Below are 19,530 nucleotides of genomic sequence, written 5' to 3' on the forward strand. Positions count from 1 at the left end.
AAAAACAGGGAAACAAGCAGTCAGTGGCCCTTGGAGTAAAACACAACTTTTAATGAGCTGTATCCTGTGTGCATTCATCTACCTGTGCTGGAATCTGACAGGAGGTGTTTCAAAGCTACCGCTGTTGCTCCTGTCTACCCTTAGTTGAAGTATGGGGTGTGTGTGATTGTGTGTCTGTGTGTGTGTGTGTAAGTCATTCAAAAAATGTTAGCAGCAGTCTGCAAGTAAGCGTGTTTGGTGTCCATGGCAACTACAAAGACAGAAGACACTCTTTGCCTCAACTCGTCTTCAGCTCTCATTCTCTCATTTGCTGTCGTTAATTATTCGCTATCAATTTTCTCCTAATAACACTCTCTCTGTTGCCGTTGCAATGAAGTCATTCATCCAAGTAGAGGAGAGAGCTCAGCTCTGGGGACGCTGAAAAAGATAATCTATTGACAAAAATGAAATCCTTTGGACTTTACCTCCCAGACTTGAGAGACAATGAAATAAAGCAGTTTTGAGAATGAAGTGAGTTGGAGACTTGTTGTCCTGAAGGTTTGGCTGATAAAAAGGCTTTGGTAGTAAGACAATTTTGTTTGTAGAACAGCTTTCCACAAAGAAGAGGAAGGCAAAAATGCATTTAATACAAAAGGTCAAGAGGTGGAAAGTAAGCCAAGAAAATCAGTTCAGATACAAATGAAATTGTTCTTCTAATGTGTTCCTTAAAGGCATGCTTGTGACTAACACAGGTTTAATGGGGAACTATAAAAAAGGGATTTTATCTCGGAAATATTTGGCTGCCAGCAGCAGGATTTTTATATTGGTATGTTTTTTTTTCTCACTAAAAGCTTTGCTGCTACATTTGGACAGGATGTCAACTTCTGTTTTTCTGTATGACAACTTAACTAATTGTCCTGGTGGAATCAGTTTGATTGATACATGATGGTAGAAGAACCAGTCCAGAGCAGGTCCACGACATTAACAGTCCAAGTTAATTCCCAGCCTCTTGTTTTATGGTCATTTGTGTTGGTTTGCAGCAGCTGCTGTTCCATCATGATGTTCGCCTCCTTGTGAATTTCCCTGTTACTCACCGATAATTGAAATTGAATTCATTAATTGGTATTAGAACTTCATTGATCCCACGGTGGGGATGGGTAAGCAGGCGTGAAGTCGGCTACACAGTGGAGCCACAGTTGGTGAAGGAAAACTGTGACGACCTTTCGTTTTTTGACAAATGTAAACATAAATATGGCAGCACCAAGATTCCTTTTCAAAATTTTTCTTATTTGAATTGAATTATTTGAGCTTTTCAGTCTGCAGTAATGTCTATCCAACAAATGCACAGACTAAAGACATTTTTATGAGCCTTTTAAATTGGTAAAAGCCTATTGACGGCTGAGCATTGGCTTAAAATACATTAGCATATATTTATATATGAAGGTACTGTATCACTGCACTGGAAAATGTTGCAGCAAAATGCTTCACTCTGGCCTCAGGGGGAATGCTTTACTTTAAAATATAATTATGACTGGGTTGAATTATAGTCTAAAGACGAGGTAAAAGATAGAAAAACAACCACAGGTGTACTTTAAGTTGACTCTCAGTATGTGAATGAATCTGTCTGGTGAACCGCCACAGTTAATTTGTCAATGACTCTAATCGGCTTCAGGGAACCAAGTTGTGTTACTTTCCTCCAGCATGGAGTGATTAATGAAGGCACAAATAAGATACATCTAAGTGGCTGTTGGGAGAAACCATCTTGCAGTAATTAAGCTGCCAGCCTGTTAGCTTTCATAAAGTGTCTTCAGTAAACTGGTGGCATGGGAAATAATGTGACTGGAACACGTACAGGTAGAACAGGAAGCATCACGACACTGAGTCTCTGAGGATTTCTTTTTATTTCTTTTTTGGCCACAGCGCTAGAAGTGATAGAAGATTGAGGTCTTACTGTGGTGAGACACGGTCCACAGACAAGGAGAGTTTGTCACAGGCAGACTGAGACCCAGGACAGTCCCAGATGATGAGGGTTCCATCTAAACATCGATTGTCTGCTGCTTAATTCAGGCTAGTGTGCCGACGGTTCAGGGCCTGGGGGGTTGGGCACAGACTAGATTCAGGAAGAATTCAAGGAATATGTTCCCTCTTTGACAGTAAGAAACACAAAGAAGAGCTCTTTTATGGATTTAAAGGAATATGTTCCCTCTTTGACAGTAATTCAATAAAAACAAAGTTCTTACTTTTTACACAAACAAACAAACAACTTTTTCTAGACCTTGATGTCACGTCTTTTCAAACATAATTTAAACAAAAAAAAAAAGATGATACAGTCCAATCAAAAAGTATGATGGTGTAAATGCCAATGTTCACACTTTATTTATTTATTTTGGTCAGAATGTTGTGTTAACTTGATTATCACTGAATAATTGTGATTAATTTGTAGCTACATTGCAATTATAGACCTTAACAGGTTTAGTAGTTTGACAGCCATATTGGATTTAGTTTTAATTGAATTTTGATAATAATGAAATCTTTCGTTTTATCCTTATTATTTACATCAAATTAATCTTGTTAGCAACAGTTAAGACTTGAATAGTACTGTAGCACAACAGCTTGATAAATATCAGCATTTATTCACTATAGTAAGAAATAAAAAAAAGGTTAATACCTTCTGACTGCAGAGATAAAGAGGAGGAATGGAAGCCCTGCTCCGACAAACAGATCCATCAACCCCAGACGCTTAGAACAGCATGTATGTGACTAGATGAGTGCTGACGAGAGTCAGTACAACTTGTACTTGTTTTCTTTGAAATCTCAACATCTGCTGCCTAAGTCTCTCTCGACTTCTTTGAATCAAACAAAGTGTGGTTCATAGAAGAGCCCGGCACAAAGGAATTCTGGAGCGGAGGAAGGAAGACTTTCCCATCTCAACCAGTCATTCTCTGCCTTTACTTTCCTTTTAATCTATGGCCTAAAAAAAAGGACCCACGGGTTTCATACAATGGCTCTCACAAAAAAAAAAAAAAAAACAAAGGCCCAAAGTCAGTTCAGGATATTTTGGTGTGTGTGAGGAAGATGGTGCGTGTACTTGGGAGAGGAAGAGTGAGAAAGACCGTGCTATGTTTATGAAGAAGAAAATAATGTTGGCTGTTAGAGCATGTGTGGGGGGAAGGGAAGAGAAGGAATACTGTAAGTAAGAGAAGAAAAACACCAGGCAGTGAGAATGCTCACTGTAAGGCCAGGGGAGATTTGTCAAACTGACGTTTGTGTGTCACACTCTTAATAGCACTTGATAAAAAAAACTTAATTTTCTTCTGAATTTCCAGAGGAGAATAAAAAGGATTAAAAAAAACAGTCTGTGGTTTCAAGTTTCATCGGGACAAAAATGTGAACCAGAACCTCGGGGTTTAAAAAAACATCTCTGGGTCGGCAGTGTCAGCGCTGAGGTGTGGTTTACTGTTAAAAACTGCCTCAAGGACTACACTTTGAATTTCCTCTAAGGTGTTTACTCACTTTGCCATTGCCTAAAAGGGTGAATGTGAAAAGCACACCGTCCCTTTGGGAGTTTAACCTTCCTTTCATTTCAGCCTGGAGCTGCCAGGTACCCAATTTCCACGGTGTGTCCTGTGGCACCGAGAAGGTCTTGATGTGAGAAGTCATAAAACTGTCAGCGAGGGTTTGATGCACCGAGGGCTGTTTGTTGGGTCCGAATTTGACAAGACTGCAACTGTAAACAGGAAAAGTTATACATGTGTATATATATATATATGTTTATATATGTGAATATATGTATGTGTATAGGTTGCTCCAAATAACTGTGCAGGCCACATTTAAATAGTGAACTTATAATTATGACCAATATGCGATTCTAAAACTCCTCTATTCCACAGTAGTTGTTCTGCAGAGACACAGTTTGACCTCAGTTAAACTGCGTTCTTTATAAAACAGCACTTCACTATCTGCTCTTAACTGATACGATCACTCCTGCTCTTTGCCTCTGGCTATCTACAGCTAACCACTGTGCCTGTCTTTGTTGCTGAGCTAAGACAATAAGTAACTATTCCTTTCTACCTAAGGTGTCCCTCCATGTGAGGCATGCAGAGAGAGCAAAGACTAAAGACTAAATGAAGTGCTGAGCACCGTCTCTATACATTAGGAACCCTACTGTTAATAATAATGTGCCTTAGTGGTAGAGGTCAAAACAGAAAGACATACTTTTCTTTTGAACCTTTTTTATACAAATGTAGGCTGAGCAGTGTTACCATTTCTTCCATCTCTGACATAAGACAGACAGAAGACAGACAGACACGTCCATCATTTTTCAGCTTATCTCACGTGTGCTCTGGTCCAGAGAACTGCACAGTTTTTCTGCACAAAATGTAGTAGAAGTAATTAAGTTTGTGTGTCTTAATGGATGCTGCATTTACTGTATATAAACTACTAGAATTTTCTACTTGTGGAAGCTACCAGAAGGATACGTCTAATAAAGTGCTGCACTTCAAATATCGTTGATATGAAACAGTGTACGTTTTTCATCGTCAACACTGAAATCTTTGGCCATGTCAGACTTTACATTAAATTCATTTATAGTAATCAACTCTAAAGAATGCATTCAATTGCGTCAATAGGTGGTGGTGTTGCTCCTGAAGTTTGTTTGCCAGTTGAAATGTGCGCAGGATGCGCTGAATGACATGACAGTGAGGGACTGCACTGCTTGCTGCAGAGTATTGCAGTTTTGATTTTTACTTCACGTTGGCAGTTTGGAACAAAAGCTGATGGTTTTTGAACTTTCCTGGTACAGGAGAAAAAGTGTAGCCAGCCCTGAGTAAACCGGTTGACCATTTACTGACAACACCTTATTACTGCCACCACTCGGTTGACCATTTGCTGACAACACCTTATTACTGCCACCACTAGTCACTTTACCAAAATGCATCATTTAGTTTTAATATGTTTTCATGCCTTGGCGTGTTGACTTCCTCCAGAGTAAGGTCCAGCTGGCAGCATGATTGTCTTTGTCTTTCAATCAGTCACACAGCTTCACAGTCTTAGATGGAAACAGCAGCTGTATTCTGCTGGTCTATAGATTGTGTCCCTGACCTTTACAGAGCACTGCAGCATCTTGTTAGAGAGGAACTGGAACAATCCTTTGAGCCTTCATCAACCCTGGGCTGATCTCAGAAAATCTCAGTCTGGAGCAGGGCTCGGTTACTGTAGATTCCATATCCGTGTCCTGGTTCAGTACTGTATGTACAGGAGGCCATCACATGAATGTAGGAGCCTCAGATTACTGTGCTCCCAGACTTCCCCTTCTACATGATTGGGTCATTTCTGCCGCCTCTGTCCAATGTGCTGGTCATATATCCCTGTGGTGTTCAGCCACAGCCTTTATCAATCTTCATAGAAAACCATTAAATCAAAGAAGGCAATTCTGTTTCCCAAACTGGTGCAGTGTGTGTCTCCACAATACAGTCAATACTGTGTTAATGGTGCTTTGAAAATGCACTGTTGTCAAACCAGTAACTGTAGAAATACATCACTGTCTAATTTAACACCATTTCCTCAGCTCTGTGCAACAATCAAGACTCCAGACCCTGTGTTACATGATGAGGAGCTGAACTGAAGAGAATGTTATAATGACATTGAAGCAAATGCATTTTTAAAAAGGTTAATGCCCAAATTAGGATATCACATTCATTTTTTTTGTTCAATTCTGTGCTTCATAAATCTTTATAAATGGTTGATCATAAACCAAAAGTGCAACTAATTTGAATCATTATTAATTAATTATCTCATAACCCAAAAGTGCTAATTTGAATCATTATTAATTAATTATTATGTTACATTTTATTTTTAAATTTAAGTATGGTTTGTTTCTGTTATAAGAAAATGTTCTGCTCTAAAAAATATAAATATGATATTGTCTAATATTAAGTATAAGTCCAGAATCCATTTACTAAACCCATTACTTCATGTTTTAATTGGCAGCCAAACCAATAATCTGACAATTTATAACCATGAATAATAATCCAGCCCACAGGTGTTTATCCATGAAGGTAACCAACTAGTTAATAAATAAATAAATTGAGTGAGCAAATTGTTCCTCCATGGATCAGTGAACTCATCATGCTGTGGTAATATTGATGTTCAAATGATACACACATGGAATGAGGTGGTTACACACTATTTCACACTCACCAATGTACATGTGAGCACTGGTTCACAGTCACAGCGTTTTATGAAATTAATACAGTATTACAGTGTCTACAAAGTCAGGGTTTAAACAAAATTCTCAAGTTGTTAAGGTTTCACTTCAAATCTAGCAAAACACTTTGGCACTCCCCTGTCAAACTTAAACTCGTCCGTCCGGCTGCCAGATGAAGAAGGATGATTCATAGCAGCACACAACACGTTTGCACACTGCTCCACAGTCAAGTAGAGAAGAGTTCACACCACGCTGTCAAACACTTGTCGTTGTGCTTGATAATCCAAGACTTGCTTTCAGCTGCTCGTCCATGAGAACCCCGGCTAAGATGAGCGTGTACAGTTTTGGAGCTGTGCAGTTTGGGTGAGCAGAGTATTGATTTTAATGCACCGGGGGTCTTTCCCACAGTGAACCCCCTTGTTAGTTTGTAACGGTGGTTCTTCACCACTTAGCACGTGCAACAATATCACAGACACTCAGTTCTGGAAACACAATGAGTGAAAAGAAATTCCTGATATTGAATTACTCCCAAGTTTACAGGTCTGAACAGAACCATCAATGAATTTGATTTGATTTGAATCTTGATTTGAATCTTGTGAAAGTGTAGCAATCATGGGGGTGTTGAGGTGGTTTTCCCCTTTTCTCTTACTTCTTGCTAGTTATTATTATTATTAGTCGTAGTAGTAGTAGTAGTAGTAGTAGTAGGAGTAGTAGTAGTAGTAATATTATTTATTTATAGCAGCATCAGGAAGTTATTTTGATTTAAAGCAACTAAGATATTCAGATGCCTGTCTGTCAGCTCCACCTGTCTGTCTGTATGACTGACAGACTGCAAACTGTTGAGGGAAATGTAGGTGATGTGCTGCCAGATTATGTGTTGCTGCAGAAAGGAGACTCCCAGAGAAACAGGAGTGGTGAGGGGCTGGGGGTCGTGTTTTCTAAGTTATTCAATAACTTAGAAAACGTGAATCTTTTTTTAATTACTCGATTTGTTCTTTATCATTTCCTACCCATCCATGTATTGGTCAGATACAAATATTCATGCTGTTGGTTCATTTTATTTTCTTTTTGTCTCTTTGTCTTAAATTGTTTGTAATATATGGCCTTGCCCATAGTATCGCAGTATATCACAATATATTGTATTGTTGCCCCATGTTGTGATGCGTATCGTATCACCAGATTCTTGCCACTACACACCCATAACATAACAAGGTAATCCCAGATACAGGATTCAGTCTTATAGGTACTGAAACTGCACGTTGTCTTTAGTTTATTATTTCATACGTCATTTTTGTTTTGGCAGTAATGGACAATCCTGTTTGTCTGACACGTTCCCACAGCGTTAGCAGGTTCTCTACATGTCAGTGAGAGAATTGTGGAATAAGACTCAGGGGAACAGGTGTATACACAGTCATACACTTCATGCTATGATGCATGTTTCATACAGTTCGCTCATGCTATGATGCATGTTTCATACAGTACTGAACACCAAAGGACAGACACCTCTCGACTGTGTTCTCATGTCTGTAATAATTCATTGGACTGAATGTGTGAGACACAATGAATGTGTTGCACTCGTGTCCTCATTATTAACTGTGAGAAGAGATGCAGAGGCTTCCCTGACTGTGTGAAATCCTTAAACTTTAGATCTGCCAGAAAAGGACTCCTCAATAAACGGAGGTATAGCAAAGGAAAACCCCAAAACCTTTTCACTTGTGAGGCTTAAATAGAGAGAATGATCATTTTCTACAAACATATTAGACCTGTAGACGTGTGGAAGATACAGAGCAACAAAAAAATGGTAGAAACTGTTGGAAAATTGACTTTTGTAAATGAGATAAACATTTTAGATTGAATCTAGTCATTAAGATAAAAGACCATATATCATAAATAAATCAATTTACTTAATCACCACCGGGCTCAGTTTCCCTCTGCGCCTTCGTATTCCAATCAGAGTAATGGATGCAGTAATGAGTGCAAACGTTTCTTGATTTGGGGGGATTTCTTTCCTCTTTATGACAGAGGAAAAAAATATAATGGATTTCAACTTATGTTATACAGACCCTCGCTGCACACAGCTTCAGGTGAGCGAGAGTACAACCCCACGCCCGGAGCCTGTCCACTACTGTGAACTGCGTTATAACAGTATAGCTTGACATTTATACGTCGTTGTTCTCCACTCAGGTTTTATATTCTCAGAAATGAGTTGATTCAGATCTGGATCTGTGCCTTATATACGAATACACAGCTTCCACCACATCCAGGTACTCTGAAATGCTCTTAAGCACTAACAACCAATTCCAGTGATGATTTCTCAGCTGCACCAACACCACCAGCCCTCTCTCTGCACAGTTTGTTGCCGTGGTAACAGTGCAAGTACCTCTACCCCTCTAATGTCTCCCGTTATGGCTGCCACATTCCTTTCCTTTCCTTTCCTTTCTTGGGTGGAGGGATTGATCACTGTTCTGCTCAGTGATTGTCAATTCTAAAGTTGCACTGGTGCAGAAGAACTGAACTGAGACCAGCTACCTGTGGTCTACCTTCCTCAAACCACATGTTAGGGAAACCCCATGAATCCAGAGAGAAAACTTGTTTTATCTGCACACAAAAAAAGAAATTACCTCTTGTGAAAATGAAAAATACAGATGTGTTAGCTTCTCTTTCTACAGTGAAAAAAAAAATTTGGATGACATTTTTTTTTACCTAAATATACAGTGTGTGTGTGTCAGATCAACTGATAATAAATTATAGTGTTGCTTCTGTTGGTGCTGTTACAGTTACAAATAATTGCTTAGTAACACAGAGGTGAGCTAATTAGGAAATCATTGGTTAGGGTTATGGCTATGAGCTATGATGTTATCATAAGATTACAGTGTTAGTCACGAGGACGAACCCTTTCAGGACGCAAATCTACAACAGTTTTGTAAAAGAAAAAGATTGGAATCCAGTTTTGAACCCTTGACCTCACCTCTTCTACTCTTTCTCACTTTGCTGTTCAATGCAGTCTACCCAAAAGGTCGGCAAATTATTTTTCGTGAACAATGAACTCTCTTGGTCGGAACAACCATTGTTTTAGTTCTTGATACCTGGAGAAACAAAGACATTTCTCAATTTCTTGTGGAGTGTTTCTCAAACTGAACTCTACTGTATAGAAGAGATTTAAAACGCAAATGTTAGTGTGGAAGTTCAGAACCTTTCTTCTATTTTTCTGTGCATTTTTAATCTGCTTCATGTGGAAGCTTAGACCTGTGACACACAGCTAAACATGAATACTCCGTGTATAGAACATAAATAATGATAACAGATAAACATATGAATACTCCGTGTATAGAACGTAAATAATGATAAAAAATATATTTATTCCAAAACAATAAAAAATGAAGACCAAGCAGAATTCCATATATCATGAGATTGATGTCCCCCTTCCTTCCCCCCTCCCCTCGCCCCCTTGCTCAGACCTTCCTGGAGTTACTATGAAATTCTGAGGCGATTTGCTGTTGTTTACATATAAAAGGCATCTTTTCAAACAGCAAGACCATTTCCCATAAGAAGGAGAGCAATCTGCTTCCAGTGGTGCGTGGAGGATGCCATGTGTTTGAATAATTCACCACATCAATTCTATGGAAGTCTTCTTTTTCTGTCACAATAGCGTGTCGTTCTGTTAAACCCCCGTCTAAGCCTCATTTACATCTGTGCACCGCAATTATAATCACAAAATACTTGTACAACACAAAGACAGCAACGCAGCCGCGCGCTCAGAGTGATCTGAGAAGCATTACGCCGCGTCCATTACGATCTTCTGATGTATCATCATCAAAAAGAGCTGGGGTTGGCGATTTCACAGGGAGGGTTTTTTTTTTCTTGGTCCAGTCAGAAAACTGAGAAACATTTGAAGTGTTTCAGGCAGAACATTGTTTTAAGTCATACCTGGTCCTTAGGGGATCATAGTGAAGTAATTGAGAATTAGAGTCAAGTGTCTCAACACACCTGTAGGTATCAACAGGTGTGTGAATATAAATACGAGACAAAACACTGATATAGCAGCAAAGAGCATTGCAAAACTCATTGTAGGTCCACATTGTCATGTGACACGCAAGTCATAAAACATAAATAGCCTGAAATGGTGCAGGTTTAAGGGAATAACACTAGAGCCTTTTCAATTGGAATAAACAGCAGAGAGTTTTTACTGCCTGCAATAAAGGATTCCTTTGGGGGGAGTGAGAGAGAAAAAACAAAGAGTGAGAGGGAGGGATACAGTGAGAGAGAGAGAGAGGGAGAACCAGAGGGACTAGACAATGTGATAAAACATTTACTGATAACCATTACATGCTCTGGGAGCCATTAGCTTACATAAACAGGTCATTCTTCTGCTGAGCTTTACTCATTGATTTACAGATATTCTGTCGTTGTTCCCACTGTTCACACCTACTGATCCCAGTCTGCTCTGATTCACAGTGCATGCTAACACTCAAGTCAGATTGTCCTGTGTAGACGACTTTATTAGTCCAGCATTGGTAGCACTTCATGTTTTAATAAAACAGCTCCTACCAGTTACAGAGAGTCAGTTTGGAAAATGATTTTCCCAGGGTGATAATGATGATGGTGATGATGATGCAAGCTATTAGAGCGCTCCCTATGGCTGCAATCTTGGCGCTGCCTCAACAGCACTCTTTGACAGGGCAATTTCATAAAGGTTTTTCAAAGGCTCAGGCCCAAAAAAAAAAAAAAAAAAAGGGCATGTGTCGTAATCATGTGAGTTCTTCTTTAGCTGACAAATTCATTTTCATGTAAGTTCTTCTTTAGCTGACAAATTCATTTGATACATGAACTAATTTTTTTAATTTACGTAGAACAGGAGCATGTGTGTTGGCACACTTATATACGATGCAGATATTTTCATATCTCAAGTATGCAACCCAGGCCATAGGGTCACATGTGTAGTTAGCGAGATCCGGTTGGTGGTTTGGCTCAGGTTAAATGTCTGGTGGCCCCCAGCACCTTCGGATTTTTTGGATTAAGTAGTGGAAGATAAATGTATAGATAGAAGTATTAAAGCCAACATTTGGATCATGTACAGTATTGCATTTGTTTTATTTAAATTTAAAATTTGTCAGTTTTAACGTGTTTACAGACGTGTGCATTGCAAAAAAACATCCCAACATTACCTCAGGGTCTCAGCTCAAACTTCACAAATCTCTTTATATCAGTGAAAAAATAATTATCTCTGCTAGCAAGGTTAAGCTCAATGCCCGATAGTCTACTAAACGCCTCTGACACCTGTGCAATGAATTTCATAACATTCAGGAGATAGACAGTCCTCAGGCAGTGAAATAATTGATTCCATTTTGGTGATGATCTGGATCTGGGATTTGAAACACCAAGACAATTACCCCATTTAGCCATGACTATCAGCGTTGTTGTTTTCAGATACCAAACTAACAGAGATAAAGATGTCTGCCCAGAAGGATCTGTCTCCATGGTAAACAATCTAATCTAATCCTCCCTGTCTGTCAGTGCAGTCTTAGAAGGAGAATTACCCAGTAGTGGGTGAGCTTTGAAAAACATAGTTGGTAAAAAAAACATAAGTCAATCAACAAGTGTTGGGTTTGGTAAACTTCCATTAGTTTAAACTGGAAAGGCATGTTTATTGTGATTCCATTATTGTCTTAACCTGACCATCAGTGGGAAAGGCCAAGGAAGGGGAGCTACGTGCTAACTGTTGTCCAAAAATTTCAATAACCATAACATCAGCGGTGAAATAAATGTGCTGGATTTTTAAAAATGAAGACGAAAACAAGTCAATTTTCCTCGAGTTGTATACCTTTAAATCACAGTTATGATTTTTCCGCAGGCTGACAAATAATAATAGAAGCAACATTCATAAAGCTCACTCAGGGGCAAACTGCTCACATTAAATCAAAGCTGCCACTAGCTGGTTTCCTGGCCAGAAGCTGAACTGTGGCTGATCAGTGTCTGCTGGTTGACAGAGCGATGTGGGTTGGACGAGCTCATGCAGAATGACAGGGCATGTTCAGAGGGCTGCAAACGGGAGGCCGTGTTTGGTGTGGAAGGTTGCTTTGTGAGACTTATACTTTGTAAAAAAACGTAGAACAGGAGCATGTGTGTTGGCACACTTATATACAATGCAGATATTTTCATATCTCAAGTATGCAACCCAGGCCATAGGGTCACATGTGTAGTTAGTGAGATCCGGTTGGTGGTTTGGCTCAGGTTAAATGTCTGGTGGCCCCCAGCACCTTCGGATTTTTTGGATTAAGTAGTGGAAGATAAATGTATAGATAGAAGTATTAAAGCCAACATTTGGATCATGTACAGTATTGCATTTGTTTTATTTAAATTTAAAATTTGTCAGTTTTAACGTGTTTACAGACGTGTGCATTGCAAAAAAACATCCCAACATTACCTCAGGGTCTCAGCTCAAACTTCACAAATCTCTTTATATCAGTGAAAAAATAATTATCTCTGCTAGCAAGGTTAAGCCTAATGCCCGATAGTCTACTAAACGCCTCTGACACCTGTGCAATGAATTTCATAACATTCAGGAGATAGACAGTCCTCAGGCAGTGAAATAATTGATTCCATTTTGGTGATGATCTGGATCTGGGATTTGAAACACCAAGACAATTACCCCATTTAGCCATGACTATCAGCGTTGTTGTTTTCAGATACCAAACTAACAGAGATAAAGATGTCTGCCCAGAAGGATCTGTCTCCATGGTAAACAATCTAATCTAATCCTCCCTGTCTGTCAGTGCAGTCTTAGAAGGAGAATTACCCAGTAGTGGGTGAGCTTTGAAAAACATAGTTGGTAAAAAAAACATAAGTCAATCAACAAGTGTTGGGTTTGGTAAACTTCCATTAGTTTAAACTGGAAAGGCATGTTTATTGTGATTCCATTATTGTCTTAACCTGACCATCAGTGGGAAAGGCCAAGGAAGGGGAGCTACGTGCTAACTGTTGTCCAAAAATTTCAATAACCATAACATCAGCGGTGAAATAAATGTGCTGGATTTTTAAAAATGAAGACGAAAACAAGTCAATTTTCCTCGAGTTGTATACCTTTAAATCACAGTTATGATTTTTCCGCAGGCTGACAAATAATAATAGAAGCAACATTCATAAAGCTCACTCAGGGGCAAACTGCTCACATTAAATCAAAGCTGCCACTAGCTGGTTTCCTGGCCAGAAGCTGAACTGTGGCTGATCAGTGTCTGCTGGTTGACAGAGCGATGTGGGTTGGACGAGCTCATGCAGAATGACAGGGCATGTTCAGAGGGCTGCAAACGGGAGGCCGTGTTTGGTGTGGAAGGTTGCTTTGTGAGACTTATACTTTGTAAAAAAGAATGACCTGAGCAGAAGGGGGAAAATAAAACAGAGACTGCAACAAACAATTCCAGATAAAGAGGAGGATTCATCCAGATGAGCCATAATTTATTTAGATATCCCTGTTTGTCACAGTTATTTTCTCTTTATAGGTTTCCATAGGAGGCATGTGTATTAATCCCTTTTGAAGCTCAGCGTCAGTGATGGGGGAGCTCTTTAAAGATATTCACTGTGTTGGCGGGGGGGGTGAATCAATAAAGGCATTTATAGGATCTGAAGCCCCTCCTGTAAAAGGCTGCTCCGTCCAATGGTCCTAATGTGAACTGAAGAGTGAATGTATACATTTGTTGATGTGTCTTTGTCAGGATCCCAACAGATGTTATAAATATTTAGAGGAACAAAGTTCATACATACTGTAGTGGTAGCAGCTGATGTTGACTTCACTCGACGGTGCTGTTAGAAACAGTCATTTGTGTAGCCTGTTGGTCTGGGATCAGTAAGATTCCTTCTCCTATTGCAGTATTGTTTGTTGGTGTTTCTTATGTCGGACTTCACTTGAACCCCTTTAAACAATTAAATCCAACTAGCTATCCAACTAATACCTGGAGGGTCATGTTTTCAGTCAGAGTTCTAATTACGAGGTTCCTCTGTTGCCACGGTAACATTAAGGCTTCCCCAAAGCTAAATTAAAACAATGTTAAGTGCAAACTATTTAAATGTTGCGATGCCCGTTGAGTACTAAAGAAACACAAAGAGACAAATACAAACATGACTTACATGAAAAAATTATGTGTGCAATTTCTAAAAATGGCAAACAAATAAAATATTTTTGATAGTACACTTGGGGATAAGGAGACTATTTTTCCAACAAAGCAAAGACAAACAGTATAATAGACTCACAGGAAGAAAAACAAAACGATAAATACACGACGTGATCTGCCTCTAGCTTCTTTACTCTGTTGTTAAAGCTCAGTGAGATTCATTGACTAAACACCACCTGCCTCCATGCTGCAGGTGCACAATAGACAAACTTTTTCCTCAGTTTGATTTGTCCTTTGTCTACTTTTAGTTTATTTCTACTTTAGTTTATTTCATTTTTTAAGTTGGTCACCATTTTTGACCAGTAAATGTTGTCCACAACAGCTATGGGGAATGACTGGGTTATATTGGCAACAGCATTGTTTCTCAAAGACTGGGTCGCAAGTCAAAATATGTGTCCCCAGGAAAAAAAAAAGTTTGGGAAACACTAGGCTACAGTAACTGTAGAGCTTAAGGCTATTTAATTTTTGGGGTTTTTTGTTTTTGCGACATTTTAGGTAGCTTTTAATACTTTAATATTATTACTATTATTTTTCTGCTCTTTTGTATGTATATATGTATATGTATGCATATAAGTATATATATATATTTATTTTATTATTTATTATATTTTTCAGCTTTGAAAGCTGATTTAGAGGTACTAAATATAAATATATATAATACACCAAAAGGTTTATTTTCAGTTATTCATTCTTCTTTATGGACATTTCTACTATTACTGACTGCAGCTTTAATTTACAATGGTAATTTTGACCAAAGCCAAGTGAATCCTATGGTGGAAAGCCAGTCAATTTCAAATCACCGCAGTGCAAATCCCCACAAATTGCCATTCCCGAGCCACAGTGAGATAAGATGACAAGAAAATCATCCCTGTGAAAACGGTTTTCCTACTTTTTGCGACAGCCGGGAACGGTGGTTGAAGGAAAAAACGAGGGAAAAAAAAGCAGCACAATGCTGAACAGCATTTTCAGTTTTAGAATTAAACCCTGGAGCCAGAAAATGAGCTGTTCCCCCTGGGGAGGCTATCTCTGTGGTTTGGGGCTGAAAACTCCACTCAGAACGGTCAGTGTTCTGTCCCACTGACTTACATTGTGTATTTAATTTAATATTCATAGTACGTCTTTATGCAAACTGACGTTCCTTTGCTCTAAATCAGAATGATTACAAAGCAGGTTCATTGATTAGTGCAGTGGTTTATAAATATGTGGGGAGCAGACTTTTCCAGGACTGGTCGTTGTATTGATTTTCCCACCAGGGCTTATTAATTTACGGAATCCTATTGGTCCTCCTTTTTAGCCCAGAGGCTTCAGCCTCAAACTCTGTGTTTACTTTTACTTTTTAGTCATTTGCTGCTTAAATTGTTTTTCTTCCATTTTTATTTGTGTACTTTTGACTCATCCTGTTCAATTATCTCTTAAATGAAAAACCGAACCAAAGGAAATTCAATCGCCCGCTCTCCTCCGTTCTAATATCCCTTTCTTCCTCACAGAGCTTAATAGGATGTTGTCAGCTCTTCAGGGAATAATGATGATGACAGTCTACTTTATTTAAACCAAGCCCAACTCTATTCAGAAACATGTCAGGGCGACAGATGATGGTTGAAGAAAAATTAGAGCTTGTCACATTTAGGAGGCAGATGTCAAACCAGTGCGGTGCCTGGACTGAAGTATCTGTGATGGAACAGTGTGAAGACCAGGCTTTGTTTACAGTGGCGTTGAATAAGGATTTGTTTGAGAAAATGCTTTTTTTTAATGAAACAGAGTCGGAGACGTGTTCACACTAACCCACGACTTAGTGTAACTCAAAGTGCTGTCATTTAAATCAACGTCAAATATCCAGCGTCTGTCAGGATCTCCGTGTCATGATGATCGATGGTGTTTGACGAGGAGCTGCTTTTGACAATATAAACAATGCACTTACAACTAATGTAGAATCACTTGTCATACACATTGACTGTTTCCACTGTTTTCTACAAGATTGAATAGATAGAAATATAGAGAGCTAAAATAAAAAAAAAGGGATCAAATATTTTTTGACATAAAGTACATTTCAAGTATTTGATGGCATTGCCTGAAAATTTAAATACCCCCAAATAATCATGAAGTGTGTTGTTTTATGGAAGCAGGAAAAAAACTAACTTATGATCATGGTCAGTTTGGATGAAACATTTTGAACGATTTATGTTTTGTCTGTTTGTTTGTTACCATTGATGGCCACTCAGGACAGTTTACACTACATTTCATTCACACCCTTCACACCTTTTCCCCTTCACATTCATGCAGCTCTTTTGTTGCCAGTCACCTGCTGCCAGCACGTCTTTCAGAAGCAGCTTCAGATTAAGCGTCTTGCTCTGGGATGAACTAGAATGTAGACTCTCTGAGCCAGGGATTAAACCTTTGATCTTTTTTGGGACACAGCCTGCTTTATCTACAGCACTTCACAACTGACATTCACACTGACGACAATGTGTGTTCCACCGTGGACTGATGGGAATAGGTGAGGTTTTCCCCAATAAAAAAAAGTACCTGTGAGGTCAAACCAACCCGTGTCCACTGACAGCAACAACCCAGCAGAAAAGCAGGTTTGCTGGTTCAAATCTCAGTCAAACCTCAATCAAAGACTTGTATAGTCACTAATGTAAATTTTAACAACAATATTCTAGCAGTTTTAGATTGTCCTTATCAGTATTTTCAGGTTGAAGGCAAAGTTTTAATTGAAATGGTTACGGTCTGTGCCTCCACTCGGTGTTGCTGTGCCTCAGGAGCTCCTGAAATATCAATAGATTGTTGAAATGAACTCTGGTGTGTGATTCTGTTCCTCCAACAACACTGGTGCAGAAAAACCCACTCTGTCAGAAGTTGATTTATCTGTTCAACCATGCTTTCACTGGTGGCAAAAACATTTCAGTCTCTTAATCACAGGCCTGGTGCTTTCCCATCACAGGTGCTGAAACCCTGCGAGCTGATGGAGAAACACACACAACCTGCTCCGAATATGAATATTCTTCAAGGATCCACAACCAGGGGGAGCTACTAAGACTAGATGGAGAAACGGATGTTGCATTCACGGAACTGCGTCTTCATGTTCGTGCTGATCCTGGAGCTGCTGTTGCTGCACCAAACCAGTGTGGATGGAGGTCCACAGGTGAGTTTTAATTAGATGACACGAGGTTCCTCAGCACGCATCACACGTCCCACGTGCCCGTCGGCCATTTTTGTATGTGAAACCATGCACTGCTTATCAGCGCCTCTGCAGGTATTTATGTCTTAACTGCGCAGTCAAGCCTGTAATACCCTCCCACCCCCACCTCACGCTGTGTTTCTGTTTAAATGTGTAGGCTTCTATCTTGTGGTTGTGTTGGCATGGAAACAGGAGTGGCATTGCTATGTGTGTGTGTTGAATCTTTCACCCCTGTCCCCTGAGCTCTGCGGTGTGGAAACTCTGACTCTCAGCCCTCCCCAGGGGACAGCCGGCATTGGTTGTACAAACAGGTCCCAGTGCGGCAAAACCATTTAGCTGCAACGGAATAATAGATCAAAATAAAGTCCATTTTTATTTATATACATATATACATATATGTATGTATATATGTATATATGTTTGTGTATTTGTATATGTATATATGTATGTATGCAGTGTTAGAAATACACACTTTAGTAACACTTTTCACATTTAAGTTCCATTCACACCGTGGCCTTCCTGTGTTTGGTTTGTAAAATTATGAAGTGAAACGTTGCAGAAAAATGGAAAGCAGCAGAGCTGGGAAGGTTTTCATGTATTTACTGCCATCTAGTGGAGTTAACCTTTATATCTACACATATTATAAATATATTTACTTACAATAGTTGTGATGCACGTGCCATATATTGTGTGTAGGAAATATCACTCACATCCTGATGCTGCTGAACAAAACATTGCAGGGTGTGATATTGTGATTTGGGCTTTGGGGGTCTCTGAGTACGGTTTAAAAGGACCTGAATACCAGAGGTTGCAGACCACTGGTCTAAACCAGTAAGTCTACTTGTGCCACAATGTCTCGGTGTCAGTGTACGTCACCCTCTAGTGGCCTGGCCTTGCCAGTGTTGAGCCGTTGAGCTGTCAAACTATCAAGTTTAGAAAATTCCCTTCACCATTTCTGTTTACTCTGAGTTCTGCTTTCACTTAAATCCTTCCACGCACAGCGGTTGTCAGGAGACATTTCCATCACAGCTTGCATCAGGAAAATAAGGACTTCAGGGACACAGATATGTGGAGAATGGTGACAGGAGCCTCCTACGGCTGAACTTTCTGAGTGGGTGAAACATCCCACTCATGAGAACGTATCACTGTGAGAGACGGCGCTATTAGAAGAAACGATTCCATCATTTTGATTGCAAGGCTTTTTTTTTCATGTGTCCTGAGGGCGACACACTTTATCTCAGTGTCATGCCTGAGTCAGCTCCAGCCAAGAGTGGAACTCCCTAAAGATTAATGTGCATGACCGTAGGACAAACCTTTGTGGATTCAATGCACAAAACTATGAGTATTATTCTGTGTTCTTGATTAGAATATAAGCAGATTTGAAGTAGACCTGACTGCATCCGTAATATCAGTAGAAAAAACCCCTGTGTATAAAACAGTTGAAACATAAACACAGTCATTGCAGCTCGTGTTTGTTTCAGCGATGACATAATTTTCCTTTTGTATATTTGTTAATTTTTGTTATTTCTAAAACAGGGAAGCGGGGAAGGGCTGCAAATTGTTACTTTTATATATTTTATATTTCTTTTTGTAGGGTTTATATAGCATCACTCCCTCCTGCAGATGGCGTCGTAGGTTATTGTCTATGATATGCTAAGAGCTGGCTGTTGCTGGTCTTAAGGACCTACAGTGTGTTACAGGGTGTGTCACCAAAAGTATGAATGCTGATAATTGATTATTTCTTTTGAAATCCTGAGATTGAAAATCCACCAAACAGAATTTGTTTTTTAATTAGACAGTCATGCTACTCCACTGTAAATATATTCTAACTATTCCTGCTCTGACAGTAGCTGGTTTTAGGTGAAACAATGACCTGCCAAAGAACTCAATGTTGCTGCTTTGTCGACAGCTGTGAAAGTAAATGTCCAGCTCTATATTTGTCCACTGCTGGAGCCATGGTCGATACATGCAGTATAAAAGTGCAGTAGTATAAATGGCTCGCA

Source organism: Cynoglossus semilaevis, chromosome 5 (genome assembly GCF_000523025.1).
Source record: "Cynoglossus semilaevis isolate Cse_v1.0 chromosome 5, Cse_v1.0, whole genome shotgun sequence".
In the NCBI taxonomy this organism is placed as follows: Eukaryota; Metazoa; Chordata; class Actinopteri; order Pleuronectiformes; family Cynoglossidae; genus Cynoglossus; species Cynoglossus semilaevis.